Source organism: Acinonyx jubatus, chromosome B3 (genome assembly GCF_027475565.1).
Source record: "Acinonyx jubatus isolate Ajub_Pintada_27869175 chromosome B3, VMU_Ajub_asm_v1.0, whole genome shotgun sequence".
Taxonomy (NCBI): domain Eukaryota; kingdom Metazoa; phylum Chordata; class Mammalia; order Carnivora; family Felidae; genus Acinonyx; species Acinonyx jubatus.
In genome coordinates, this window is record NC_069386.1 from 49587739 (window position 1) to 49603631 (window position 15893).

The following is a 15893-nucleotide window of genomic DNA, read 5'->3' on the forward strand; positions in this document are numbered from 1 at the left end:
ACCCAAGTCACTGTTATGGACTGAATAGTGTACCCCAAAATTCATATGTTGAAGTCCCAGTCCTTAGTACTTCAGAATGTAGCCCTATTTGGAGAAAAGGTCTTTAAAGAGATGATTAACTTAAAATCAGTCTCTTAGAGCAGGGACCTAATCCAACAGGACTGGTGTCCTTACATGAAGAAACACCAGGAGTGTATGCACAGAGAAGAGGTCATGAGAGGACACATTAAGAAGATGGCCATCTGTAAGGCCAGGAGAGTGGCCTCAGGAGAAACTACTCCTGCAGAAGCCTTGATCTTGGACTTCCAGCCTGCAGAATTGGAAGAAAGCAGTTTCTGTTGTTTAAGTCACCCACTCTGTGATATTTTATTATGGTAGCCCTAGCAAACTAATACAATCATCCGTAGACCACAGTTCCCATACACCCTTTATAACTGAGACCAAGTGCATTTGTTACTATCAGCCAAACCTGCACCATTGCTTTTCTTAGGGCAAAGAAATACCTCTCAGTACTCATGTGTTTATCAACATTAAAAAAAATGGTCCAAAATAGATCACTTTACTCATTATGCAACTTGCCTGTTCCCAATAGATATTAACACATTCCTTTACTTTGCTCATTCCTTTGTCTCTGCCTGAAGTTTATTAACCCCACAGCTGAACAAACAGGTCACTAGCTGGTCCAAGGCTATGAATTCAAGTCTCCTAACTCTTGGCTCCACACCCTTTCCACTCACAGAAATACTCATTTCAAAGACTTAAAGATTTGTCTAAAGAATTTACTTTTCTCTCCAGCCTTACAAATAGAATTGCATGATAAGCAAACAACTATCCTTCAAGCTTTTGTGAAAATGAACATTTCTGAAGTCCTGAGGTCTGATACCTTTTCATATAAAAGGAATCAGGATTACTTTAAAATAACACAATCTAGGAAAAGGGTACTTTTCAGGCATATCTGTACCTACAATTCTGAAAATGCTATTGGTTTATACAGGTCAATCCTCTTCTGGTGAAAAACAGAGTTTCTTAGCTCTGAAATATTTAAAGACGTAGCCAAGGCAGAAAGAACATTGAAAGTTTAAAATTGAAACTCACTTGCTACAGGAACAGCTTGAGGCCTGTATTACCTTTAATATTCCTTTGACTAAAAGCCATTATATAATTACACATTGTCTTTGCACTATAAATCAGTAGAACTCATATTAAGTAGCTTTCCTTTGAAGGGACTGAAATGAGAATAGGATTGAGAAAGAGTGAACAAGATAAAAGGCATTTGTTGTTTTTTCCTGTTTAAAATAACTTTTATTATGGTTTTGCTTCTTCCACGTCTGTTCAAAATAATGCAGATAGGGAAAAAGGAAGAAAATGTCCATCTATAATCTCACCAGCCCCAGTAAAAACCAGAATTGCTAATTCAATGGACATATATGCAATCAGTTTTATAGAGACATAAATATTATTTTTAATTGAAATTGTTTGAATTGTATTTTAAGTTGCATGTACCTAGACGAAGACCCTGAGACAAGGATTTGAGTGCTAGTCATTCACCTGAGTGATGACATCAGGAAACACAGGTAGGAAGGTAGAAAAGTGAGTCAGGGAAAACAAAGCAGCCAACAGAGGGTACATTACCTGGGAAGTCATCACTGTGGATTCTTGGATCTGATCCCAATGAGGAACTCTGGGAGTCAGTATGGAGCACTGTTCTCAAAGTCACTTCAGCAAAAGAGTGTGTGACTGGGCTATTTGTACATGAACTCCATCAATTATTGGGCAAGTACGCATCCAGGAGCATTATTCTTTAGCATTCTGGCCTGCTAAGCACCTGGACAAAGAAAACTCAGGCAAACAGAAGTAGAATCCAGCAATTAGAAGTCGAGCAAGCATAGACTGAAATAGTGAGGGTGAAGGTACATGGCTGTGACACACACAGTATCTACCACAATTTCACATGTTGTTTGATAACCTGCTTCATTTATATATTATACATTGGATTTCTTATATGACATTAAATAGTCTGAGTGAGATGTTAATTGTCATTCTTTTTGTCTGCACATTAGGCTACTGAGTAACTACATCAATCTCTGTTGATATTTGGGGTTTCCACATGTTTCATTTTAATATGATTATTGTGATAAACATTCTTGTATTATAATATTTTATGCAACTATAGAAATATTATTACTATAAATAGCTACACTTGAAGTCACTGCTCCAGAAGATATGCAAAATTTTATGGCTTTTGGTTTGCATTGCAAAGTTGTTCTCTGGAAAGATTATATTAATTTACACATTAGCAATGTGTTGTATTTCTATTGTTTTCTGCCCAATATTGACCAAAAGGGACAGGGCTGCCCCAAAGGGCCATGGTGGTGATGGCGGGATGGGTATGCTGTCACCCTACTGGGTGTAGATGACAGAACATCCAACCAGAGGATTTTCTCCAGCCTTGAGATCTAATATAATTTGCCTTGTTAGGTCTTGGACTTGCTTGGGGCCTGTCGCCCCTTTTCTCCTCCCCGTTTCTACCTCTTGGAATAGGAATACCATTGTGTTTTGAAAGCATATAACTTGTCTGGTTTCACAGGTTCACAGTTAGATTAGAATTTTGCCTTTGCATTAGTTGAATCTTGAATCTCACCCATATCTGCTTTAAAAGACACTCAGATAAGACTTTGGACTCTAACAGACTTTAGAGTTGATAATAGAATGAACTAAAAGTGTTGGAGCTGTTGAGATGGAATGAATGTATTTTTCATGTAAGAAAGATATGAATTTGAGGGGGAGGGTGCTATAGAATGAATTGTGTCCCCACATATTGAACCCCTGAGGGTGGGATCTTCAGCATGAGATTAGCACCCTTTGAAGAAGAGACTTCAGACTCTGTCTCTTCCACTACCATGTGAGGACACAGCAAGAAGGTAGCTATCTGCATGCCAGCAGGAGAGCTGTCACCACCACCTGACCAGGTTGGCACTCTGACCTTGGACTTTCCAGCCTCCAGAACTTTTAGAAATCAGTTGTTTAGGCTACCCAGCCTATGGTATTTTGTTATGGCAACCTAAGCTGACTAATACATGTGGTTTAATTCCAGGTTTGAGATTTGCTGCCTCCTAACTACGTACTGACAGGCACAGATATACCAGGGGAGAACAAAGTTGGAAGGACAAGGTAGTTGAGCTGGTGGGATATGGGGAGTAAGTGTGGGTGAATCTTGACTGATACAAAGCAGGAGATAACACAGACCAAGGCAGATATATTTCCCCCTTTTAACTCTCTTCCATGCACTGAGGTGGGATTACTCCTTACAATCTTCTGGGAAGTACTAAATATTAAGCAAACATGCCCACTGAGAAACCTACTGGCTCTGTTCCACTCACTCTGTTCCTTGCCTCAGTTCCTTTTTTCTCTTTATCTTACCACACACACATGCTTGTACCTCTTTAGGCAGCAACACTTTGACTGCTCCTCAGGCCCTCCTTTCTAAAGGATCTGTGTTAACTAACACATTTCTTATAAAGACTTTACATTTTGGTGGAAAAAAAAAGTCCAACAAACTTCCAGAAAATAAAACTAATATGTCTAAAACTATTGAATAGGGTCATTTTATGTTTGAGATGGCTATTCAGATATTATTATCTTTTAGAAAGGAAGCAATAAAGTTTCCAATCATACCTCTGAATAAAACATGGGCTGAATAATAATATATTTAATTGGACTTATATTCAAAACTATATTCAATTAATGTGAATTAATGTCAGAGCATAAACTTGATGAGAAGTCTCAACTGTAGAGTTTCTGAGCATATTCATTTTGTTGTTTATCTTTGACACAAATTTATTTTAAAATAACTGAGCTGAATGTGCAAATAAGAGTAGATGGAGAAATACATATATTATATAATACAACAAGATTTAAAGTGATCTTTCTTTAAATAATGTAAAGTATCTCCATCTTACAGAGAGTGCTAAAATGTATTGGCAACATTAATTTTCACAAAGTTAAATCTGAAGCCCTACATTTTGGTTCAGAAATTCAAACAAAAACTGGATAGAAAGAATCTATTTTAGCACAAAGATTAAATCTAGGGATTTTTGTATTACAAAATTCATGTGAACATCTTTGAGGATCTAACCTAGTCTTATGCTGTATTAATTAATCGGAGTACTTTGTTCAGATGATCCAAAAGAAATAGTCAACCATGCTCTGTTTTGTAGAATTTTTTTCAGGAATGTGGTGACCAGCCAGAAGCTGGCATGAATAAAAACACTGTGAAAATGGGGGCTCCTGGGTGGCTCAGTCGGTTAAGTGTCTGACATCGGCTTGGGTCATGGGTTCGTGGGTTCAAGTCCACCTCAGGCTCTGGGCTGACAGCTCAGAGCCTGGAGCCTGCTTTGGATTCTGGGTCTCCCTTCTCTCTACCCCTTGCCCCCCGCCTCTCTCTCTCTCTCCAAAATAAATAAACATTAAAAAAAAAAACACTGTAGGGGCGCCTGGGTGGCTCAGTCGGTTAAGCATCTGACTTCGGCTCAGGTCATGATCTCGCGGTCCGTGAGTTCGAGCCCCGCATCGGGGTCTGTGCTGATCGCTCAGAGCCTGGAGCCTGTTTCAGATTCTGTGTCTCCCTCTCTCTCTGACGCTCTCCCATTCATGCTCTGTTTCTCTCTGTCTAAAAAATAAATAAACGTTAAAAAAAAAAAAAAAACACTGTGAAAATAGTCAATATATTTAGGAAAATTCAGTCTAAAAGATTAAGGTCCAAAAAATATGTCATATGAAAAGTGAATAGATGAAAGGACTAATAATGTTTACCCTAGAGAAGCAAAGACTCCTGAGGGAGTTGATAACTATCTTCAAATACTTGAAAGGTTATTATTAGAAAAAAAGATACAGAGTTGCAGATTTTAGGTCATTCTAGGAGAGAAATTTCCATGATGATGTCCTACGATAGAATGAGATAACTTATATGGCAATGAACTCTCCATGACTAGGAGTGTCCAAATGGAGGTTGGATGAGCATTTAATTCAGACATCATTATTCTGCATTATGGATGGCATAGTGGAACATGATTGCTATGGCTCCCTTCACCTTGAGGTTACCTGCTTGAGGATCCTCAAAACACCCTTTTTTTATTTTGAAATCTTGAAAATTTCAGGTCCTACAATCTATAAAATATCATTTAAAACATATCATCATGTGACCTCACCTCAGTAAATTGTGTTTAAAAAAGTAATTATAGGAGTACCTGGGTTAAGTGTCCAACTTCAGCTCAGGTCATGATCTCACGGTTCGTGGGTTGGAGCCCCGCACTGGGCTCTGTGCTGATAGCTCAGAGCCTGGAACCTGCCTCAGATTGTGTATCTCCTTCTCTCTCTGCTCCTCCCCTGCTTGCACTCTGTCTCTCTGTCTTTCTCAAAAATAAATAAACATTAAAAACAAATAATAATTATTAAAAAACCCACATATTTTCAAAGCTTAAGATAACTATATTATACAACTGAACAAAATGTGTTCTTATTTTAAATGTCATTGGTGAAAAGGAATAATTAATATCCAGGAAGAGAAGATGGACTGTGCTGATATAACTAGCAGAACTGAAATTTGATTTAGGTTGGGGAAAATATATCTGAATTTTTTATCAAAGCTGAGGCTATCACAGCTAGGGTGGGAATTCCAAGGGGCAGGAGGATAGCACAGGGATTTTTCACCCTAAATCAGCAGAAATGATAAAACCAAGGGAGTGTGCATAGCCCAAAATCTTTACAGAACACCTAGGTCTCCAAAGCCAGGTATGAAATTAGAAGGATTATGCAATGCGAAGACAACACAAACAGGGATCAGGAATGAGGTGTGGAGCCAAGAATCTGGACAGGAAGATAAAAAGAGTGTCTGGGTAATAGCTGAGAAATATGTTCCCTTGATATCCATTTAGATAAAGTTTTCTGAACATGAGGTTGGAATTCATGGCATAAACAATGAAAAATAAATATGAGAGAGAATTTGTTTTATAAACTGTTCTCAAAGACTTCTTCCGTATGAGATTATAACCACCTGTTTTTTTTTCCTTTTGGGGGGAGCTGTTTATATATCCTCTTTTATGAAATAATGATAATTGTAAATAATTTCATTTTGTTTTGTTTAACGCAGTCATTGGCAATAGGAAATAGTAACAAACCTATGCCAATTTCTTCATTTGTTTTCCTTTTAATTTCACTGGTCTGTGAAATTTACAAATCTGGAAACAATCAGCTCAGACCATCCATTCCTGCTTGCAATTTGATTTTGTGAGGCAAGTTAAGGTAATAAACTGTGTTTGATCTGAAAAAAAAAATTTGAAGACAATTAATTCATTTTGGCAAATGCAATCAATAACTATACAAATTAATGCCTTCATACCACACAACCATACTAATGTTTAAATATTCAACATTTTAAAATAACTCAAAATATTATAAAGACTACCTAGAGTTATTTTTTATTTTATTTTGTTTTTCTCTGTTTATTAACGGTGTTGGTGAATGCATGATAATTAGCGTTATTGCCCTGTAAGTAGTATGTGCTCGTTTACAAAGTACAAACAAAAGAAAAGAAAAATCAAAGTTAATAATTTTTGATATTGAATACAGCAGACTTCAAATATCAAACAAAATTACCAATGGATATTTCTAAATGCATATAAGAACTTCTTATAATATTTCAATCTCAAATAAAAAATATATATGGCATAAATTACAGCTTGAGTCATGAAACTACGATGGAACCCTGCTGGGTATTTATTCAAACCAATGTATCAATTCTTTTGAAGATTAAAATAAATCATGAATATGAACTTTATGCATATTTACACTTGTAGAATTTAAGAGGCAGTGCATCAGCCATTATGCCACAGACAAGCATTATTTTTCTGAGCCTGTTTCCAAATCTCATTATGAGGCAAAAAATGAGACAATGAATGACATACAACTCTGTTGTTTTTATCATTGAAGATTTTATCAGTCATGTCAAAATACTAAGATGAAATCAAGCATAATTTAATGTAATAATATTCTCAGGCAAATGATTCAAACCACATATCAAAATCTTATACTGTTTTATTTACATTGTTATCTTCAATTTTCACTGTGGAAACATGCTATAAAACAGAGTTCGGATTGACAGAATACTAGATAATATATTTCCTAGTCTCATTTCTATATAACCACCAATATTATAGATGTACATATCAAAAATGAAGAAATTAAACATGAAAATATGATATATAACTTTCATATAGAGCATAAAAACAGCATTTCTGCAAGAGCTGAGTTAGAAGCCCCAAAATAACATGTGTCATTTTCTTATATTAACATGCTCCAAATTAAGAAAGCAGCATGTTAAGTGTAAATCTTAATTTATGAACTGCCTTTGGGAATGAAATAAATTCTGGGTGACTAAGTTGTTTTAAAAATAACTTTGCATACATTATTTTAAACAATTTGAGGAAAACGTTCATGCCACACACTTTCAGCCTGATAATATGTCACCCAAGAAAGCTGGTTTATCATGTAACAGTCACATGAAATCATTTCATTTTTCACATAATTTTCCTCCTAATCCTATGCCAAAATCTGAGGAAGAAATGGAACTATGTCTCTGCATAGCTTTTCCCCAGCAGACTGCCATTGCCAGGAGCGGTAGGTTAATAATAGATGCTCAGTGACAGAATGCTATTGGTGTCTGGCAGCACAGGGCCTGAGGTTAACACAGGGTCACTTAGGGTCATTCTGCTCAATAAATCTACAATAATATTTTGCTAGATATGTCTTCCATAGCGTTTGAAAAGTTTAATGTCTTCTCTCAGATTTCTGAAAATTCCCAGGAGTTTACATTCCCAAATCCGATTCCGAGCTTCTACTCCTAATTTTAGCTCAGTTTCCATCTCTTGCAGGCTATTTCTATTCTGCCCGGTGCCAGTGCAGATGTGGAAACCAACATTCCCCCTTAATTCTGCAAAATGTACAGAACTCATTTGCTTTTGTGTCTCTCTCCTCAAGATTTGAGGTATTGGAAGTGCTTACATCACAGAAACACAAATAACTTAACATTCAGTATTAGGGAGTCTTCTTTCTCAAATACCTCCTCCTTCCTTATCTTTCCCTCTTCCTTCCTTCTCCTCCTCATCACCACTTCCTGGATTTTAAAAACCTATACCCTGGGCTCCAGCCTCCCAGCATGCTATTTTATTTTCCATTCTAGCTTCCTTTTCCCCTCTTCTTTATTGTTTCCTGTCTTTTTTGACCCTTAAGCAAGTAAGATAGAAATAGCTCATTTTTTAATGCAGATTAGCTCAAATTCCTCTTAACACTGCCCATGACAGTAACTATAAAACCAACATCAAAGTAATTCATTTGGGATTCAAAGGTGTTTCTCAGTTTAAAGTCTCCCATCTAAAATTCAAAATTACTTGGACTAATAAAACCTTAAGTTGCTGTAATTCAAATATCCTCTGCCGCATGACCATGATGAGGAATATATTCTCTGAAAATGACTTCAGGCAAGCAGCTTCTATCAAATACACATATCTGAGGGAGCTGGAGGCATAGGCCAAATCACGGCATATAAGCAGAAATCAAGGTTCATGAGCCTGGATGTGCTTGGGTATGTGTGTGCATCTGAGTCAAATATTCTTACCTTTCCCTTATATGCTAAACCACTGGGTTGTGGGCATATCAGTTACTAAGAGTGCCTTTTAAAGTTCCAATAAGTTTTCTCACAATTTACTCAGATATATAATACTCTTTTCTCTATTTTACTAATAATTGCTCAAAAAAGCAGATAACCTGGTTTCCACTCAATCACAAAGGAGTACCAGAAGAAAATATTTTAAACAAATGAAAATAAAAGCCCAATATAATATAATTTGGTGGGCAGGGGCATCGTTATGGACTAAAAATAATCTAAGCTTCTACTTGAAGAAGCTAGTAAAAGAAGAACAAATTAAACCCAAGGTAATTAGAATGAAAAAAAAATGAACAGAAACCAGTGAGATAGAAACTAGAGATAAATAGAGAAAATCAATCCAAAACATAGTGAAAAACCTCTAACTAGACTGATCAAGAAAAAGGAATGAGGGGAGAGGTGCCTGGGTGGCTCAGTAGGTTAAGCACGTGACTCTTGATTTCGGCTCAGGTCATGATCTCATGGTTTGTGAGCCTGAGCCCTGTGTTGGTCTCTATACTGACAGCGTGGAGTGTACTTGTGATTCTCTCTCTTTCTCTTTCTCTCTCTCCCTCTCAAAATAAATAAATAAACTTAAAAAAAAGAAAAGCAATGAGGAGCAAAGCAGGAGAGAGAAAGGGAGGGGAGGGGAGAGAGACAAAGAGACAGACAGAGAGAGACAGACAGACAGACAGAAGGATATTGGGAGAGACAACACAAATTACCATCAGGCATGAAATGAGAGAACATCACTAGAGACTGTCCAGACACCAAAAGAGTGACAAATTATAAATAATTTTATGAACATTAATATGACAAATGAAATGTCATGTGCCCAGCCTCAATCAATCACTTTAACCTTATGAAGTGCTTTGATTGGCCCAACTTTGGTTATATGTTTACCTCTTTCACTGGAGGTTCATTCAGATTCACTCAAACTACATGGGTTAGGAATGCAAAAGAGGTACTTACCGAGTAGGTGAAGAAAACATATCTACTTCACCACATGGTTCATGTTTAACCATATTATTTCATCTTTGCCATTTGTACCATTGAATGGTCCCTGCCTTTAAGTCAATTTCTCTATACCTTCCTCCAGGAGAAAATGTAGAATATGAGCCAATGAGATATCTTGCCTAGTTCTTGCTCCATGATCTTTCTCTTTTTGCTAGGCAGGGTCAGTTGACATTTTCCATAGTTCTTGACACAAATTCATAACTGCTAAAAGTTAAAATCCTGCAAATCCAATTCTGTTCCAAATTATAGAATTAATCTTGAACTTGGTCACTGGAAAGTTAAGAAATTAAAATTTTTCACATGAGGTCTCTTCAGCTAGTTGTTCTTTTTTTACTTTGGGTCCAGGTATACCAAGTTCCTTGGGAACTTTCTTTGGTCCTAACATCATGGTCCAAAACTATACTCAAATAAGTTTCTGTAGGCTAAGACAACGGCTCTGCTTAGATCTTTCCATCAGTACTATTCACAACCCTCAGCGCTATAGTTGGGCCCTACCCTATGAGATTAGATTTTCTAGAGCTAGCTCACATACACAGTCACTGCGCCTGTCTTCTAGCTCTGATCCATAGCCCCTTCTTTCATGTTGGTTTTGTAGTTGTGTACTCTTTAACCTATTTGTCTGAGTTTTCCATATTGCTCTAAACTGAACATTCTGGCATCAGTTTTTATATGATCAGTTTAAAGAGCTTTCTCTGAAATTGCTTAAACTTTATATATCAGGCTCACTGCCTCATCTTGTGGTTTCACACCTGAATGATCCAAATCAGTATGATCTTGAAAAGGTCAAACACTAATATGGTGACAAACACTCTTCTCGGAATTCCTTATTGGCAAAACTCTAGCAGGACTTCTATCAGTTCAAGCCCATGTCCCTACAATGATGATCCCAGTCTCCTTAAAATGCCCAAGAAAGCCCAATGCTCCCAAAAGAAATTGCTGTTTGTTCTAGCCAAAATCTGACTATAGGATCCCGATCTCCTTTTTCTGGAACATTTGCTTTAAAAAACTTGCAGCTGTAAACCTTTCCTCTATACCTTTGAGATGTATCTTCTATAACCCAGGAATGTCTTTCTTGAAGACCTGGGAGCCATCCTTTTGAAATGTAATCAAGAAGATAGCGTCCATCTGTGTCTCCCAATACCTGTGTGAGGGTAGGAGCTTAACTTTGATTAAGTACCAATTAGCAAACACAGCTGGCCTAGTCACATAGATAAACCTCTCCAACCCCGACCAATACCTTTCAGTACTTTTCCTTTAGTATACCCCAACACTTAAAAATCTGTTTTAGCAGATATGAGCTCAGTTTACACTGAAGTCTCTATCCTACTGCAATAGCCTGAATAAAATCAATCTTTCCACCTTTAACAAAAGGCCAGTTGTTTTTCTTTTACAATGGCCAAATTTCCCTGTCTCACATATAACCTTGCCTTCTACTTCACAAAGAAAATTTAAATTATCAGTAGTGGCCTCACTCATCTTTCTGATTCCCAGTCAACACACTAGTGCACACTGACACACACTTCTGCCTTCTTTCTTCTGATTTCAGAGGTGATGTCTTTCCCGTTCAAAGCTCTTGTGTTCATTGATTTTTTCCCTCAGCCGGAGCCACCTTTTTAATTCCCCCTTTTATATATCACAGCTTGAAACAGGCTGCTTCTTCTGAGTCTATCAACATACTCAGGGTCTTCTATTTTGAAAAGATTTTAAATTCTCCCTGATCCTATGTACTACTCCTGAGGCCATCAGATTTCTCTCCTTCTCTTTTTATCCATGATTCTTCAATGAGTGATCTCCGCTTTCAACTCCCATTTTTTGATATCCACCCATTTCTCATTTCACTGAAATACAGCCTCTCAACAGATCTCAGGGAATTGCTCTAATTACTAACTTCCTAAATGCTGATCCCAAGGGAAACTTTTCAGCTCTTCTTTGTTGGGCTTCTTTGTTGTATTTAAATGTGCAGTCTCTTAACTAATTCCTATAAATTTTCATTTACTCTCTTGACTCTAAGACTATATATTTTGCCTTTATTTACATTCTACTTTATGGAATCTTCTTTTTCCATAGGCGTATAACATTGAGATCAGGTTTCCTCTTCTCATCCATTGGTCCCTCTGTGAACAATATCATTAGTCTTATTGTTTCATTATCTATTGTAAAAAAAAAAATCAGTAAAATACAAGCAAACATAGCAAAAAAAAAAAAAGAGTCCATCCTAAAAAGTCTGATATATTGACCAAATAACTGACCCAATCCATTTCTCTAGAATAGAAATATTAAGGCAGAAAAAATGAAACAGAGTACTTTATACCTGGAAAATGTTTGTTTGTTTTTTTTTATCTCCTCAACACTTTATAAATAAGCAAAACAAATTCAGGGGGATTAAATTCAAAGTCACATAGTAAAAAGTAATATTGGACTTTAATTTCTATTTCCCCACCCTAAAGTCAATATTCTTTCCAGTGTTCAATGATTCCAATTCTTTTACAAACGAGACTACATTTTCAGAGTGTAAAAGAAAAACACTTTACTGGAAGCTTAAATTTATGCAAATGAAAATATATAGTTTAATGTTCTCACTTATCTTCAGAATATTAAAATGGACATCAAAATAGAGGTATTATGACAGTCACTGGGTCAGCATCTTAATAGACATTTCTCTACCCTTGCCTTGGCTTTGACATATTATATATGTTAAATTTGTATATAAATTTCTCCAAGTGGTCCAGAAATTCTTCCTACACAGTGCAAGCCAAAGTCTACAGGTAAGAGGCAGCAACCCTCTGCACAAAGCTTGATGTCACAATATCACCATGGCAACAATATCCCTGAAGAGAGGAGATGCAAATTTTGTCCTGAAAATTAATCAGCTGCAGTGACAATCTTATTTACTATCTCTGGCAAATAGTACAAATCTACATAAGACCTGTGACAATCTTCCAGTACTCGTTTCCATTAAATAAGACCACAGGTCTTATTAAGTAAACAATTTTCCCCAAATCAAAATCATAAACCTATTCCTAGGGCATCTTGTGGAAAGTACCCATTTATCACATGTACTATAAACTTTTTTTAATTGAATATAGTAATCTTTCCACATATTGGCTCTCAGCTATCTTATTTTTTGACCTGACTTTTTAAATGTCTATTAGTTGCCTCCAGATCTATGCATAATAAAAACAACTTGAGGAATAGGATGTGAAAAGAGTGCAGAATAAGAAAATCTATCCAAGATATATTTTAAAGTAAGAAAAATGCATATTTTTCAGTCTAACCTATGGTTGGAACTGTCAAGACCCAGTTGAAAACAATGAGTTCATTTCACTGAGAGATGCTAGGGGTAGTGGAAAAATCAGACTCCAGAGTGAAATAAACTAGTATTTAGACCCTAGTTTTACTGATGTATAGATGTAAAATGGTCAAGTCTCTTAATACCTTTTAATCTGAGTTTCTTCATGTAAAATGGGGATTGAAAATACTCCAATTTTTCAAGATCCTTGGGAACATTAGAGATAATGTATATGAATTGCTTGGTATGCAGTAGGTGTTCAAAAAAAAAAAGGCAAAGGAAAGCAAATTATCGCTATTTATGAGACCATCTGTACTTTGTTTTCACCAACACCTGAGCTCCTGGATTTCTTGCCTACACCTGACAGCTTGAGCCTGGACTGACCCTCTGAATCTAACACTTAAGATTATTGCACTGAAATACTGGCGCCTAGAAATATCTTTTGCTGGGCCAGACTGTGCCCCCTAATCTTCTCTGCTCACAGATGATGGATCCAGCTCATTCATATATGTTCCTCTTTGCCTTCCCATTGCAGCCTTGAAGGCTCACACTGACACTTCCTCAATGTCTTGGCTCATAGCCAAAATGGGACCCATAAAGCTAATGGAAGAATAATACAAGTGTTATAAGCCCTGGACATCAGGGCAGAATGAGGTTATGTTAACCATTTGCTGCTCATCACCATTTTGAACCTTGTCCTCAGAGTTCACCTCTGGTGCCAAGTACCTTGGTTTATAACAGCTCAAGTCTCACAAGTTTCTAGTACAGGCTTTCTTTTCTCCATGATCTTTCCCAGCGTGACTTTCTAGAGTTCACTTGCTAGAAGCAGATTTCACCTTATGCCTTTCCACAGAATACTGATAAACTCCTTCACAGCAAGCTCTCAATAAATTACTTAGTTTACAACATTATCTCTATTTGGTGGAGTTGAAATTCTAATGAGATAATCTCTGAAATTCAGAATAAGAGGAAAAGTTCTCAGACATATAGTTGCTATCTATCCTTATAGCTAAAATACGAACATGCAATCTTTTTCCTCTGAGTATAATTTCATTATGCAGAAGCAATTCTGTATGCCTAAAAATAAAAATAATAATATCAATTTCTGGTTATTACATAGTGTTGAGGGAGTGAAATCTTAGTAGAGACACCCAACATGAAGTTGGAAAAGCGACTCTTTAATCCTTTAAAAGTTTGTGTGGTTGCAAGTAACAAATCACAGGAAATATTTGCAATTTTCATAAACTTAGAGATATGAGTCTTAATGGATAGGAGGAAACAGTAAAAGACAGGGCAGAAATAAAATACTTGCTAGCAATAACATGTAGAATAAGAAGCTGGTGATTAGACTTAAGTGTTCTAAAATTCTCATATAGTTATTAATTAATATTAAGCATTACTAAGCAATATATGCATATCAAAATTTGACTAGCAACCTTTAAAAAACAAGCAAAAACAGTGTATATAACTTCCAAACAGAAAGAGCCAAAAACTTATCAATTCAATGAAAGTGAGACACGGGGAAAGTGGAGGAAAAGAAAAAGAAGAACAAATAGGAAGCACCATAAGCACCATATAAGATGTTAGAAATAGGCCCAGACTCAGTAATTTTAATAATGTAAATGAGCTAAAAAAAAAAAAAAGTTCACAGTAAACTATCATAGTAGGTAACAAAATTCGCAGGCTGTTTATGGTAGTCAAAGCTGAAACATAAAGACACTAAAAGGGTGAGAAAAAAAGGATGAAAGCTGGTGAAGCTATATTTTATCAGAAAATATTCTTTAAGAATGATAGTATTCTTGAGGCACCTGGGAGACTCAGTGGGTTGAACATATGACTTTGGCTCAGGTCATGATCTCACAGTTCATGGGTTCAAGCCCCATATTGGGCTTGCTGCTGCCAGCTTGTCAGCACGGAGCTGGCTTTGGATCCTCTGTCTTCCTTTGTCTGCCCCTCCCCAACTTGCACCCTCCCAAAAATTAATAAATATTAAAAAAAAGAATAAAAGTATTCTTACTAATAAAAATTGTCACTAAAGATCATAGTGGAGTAGTTCTAAAATTACATTAGATATATTATAGAATTGAACAAATAAGTAAATGTGGTATTTTGGGGAGCCAGGTTTCTTACAGTGAAAGAACACACAGGGACCACACACACACACACACACACACACACACACACACACACACAAAGTATACATATACACATGCACATACAGATCTATACATATTATATACATATTATATACATTATATATATTATATACATATTACATACATTATATATATATCTATACATATTATATACATACATATATATATACACACACACATATATATATAATAAAAACCAAAAATAAAATAAAATAAAATAAACACATTTCTTTAAAATCAAGAATGATACAAGTAGGCTGGCAAGTTTGCTGGCTTGAAAAGTAAGCCTTCTAAAAAATAACAAGTAAATGAATGAATGACATAACATATGTGGGACAATTTTTGGGGGGAAAATTACAAAACTTTTGAAAGTATTAAATTAGATAATTAAAGAATAAATATATTATGCACATAATAACAAAATAATAATTAAGATATTGATCTTTCCAAATTGTCCCATAAATTTATGCAATTCCAATCAAAATCTTAAAACAAATTTTTCATGGAAAAATATAAATCAATTTAAAAATTTTTGTAGAATAGAAAAAAATGGAAAAAATATTACAAAAAACTCATGATTAAAGGAGGAAGCATTACCCAACAAAATAGCAAACAAAGATTATTAAGCCAAATTCATTTGGAGAGATGATAGGAAAGCCTGGATTTAAAAATTTAACAAAATAGGGGGTGCCTGAATGGCTCAGTCAGTTGGGCGTCAGACTTCACCTCAGGT

General features: G+C 36.0%; 1 long non-coding RNA gene across 6 annotated transcripts in view; it reads right to left on the reverse strand.

Annotated features, from left to right (window-relative positions):
* LOC106989070 (uncharacterized) overlaps positions 1–15167 on the reverse strand; it is a 54697-nt gene extending 39530 nt beyond the window's left edge. For 3 of the 6 annotated variants that reach the window (XR_008299170.1, XR_008299167.1, XR_008299168.1), the window contains exon 1: positions 1633–15167. This is a non-coding gene — a long non-coding RNA (uncharacterized LOC106989070). The remainder of the gene's footprint in view (positions 1–1632) is intronic. The other 3 variants (XR_008299169.1, XR_001432457.3, XR_008299166.1) reach the window with 3 other exon arrangements.
* Positions 15168–15893: the final 726 nt, after the last annotated feature.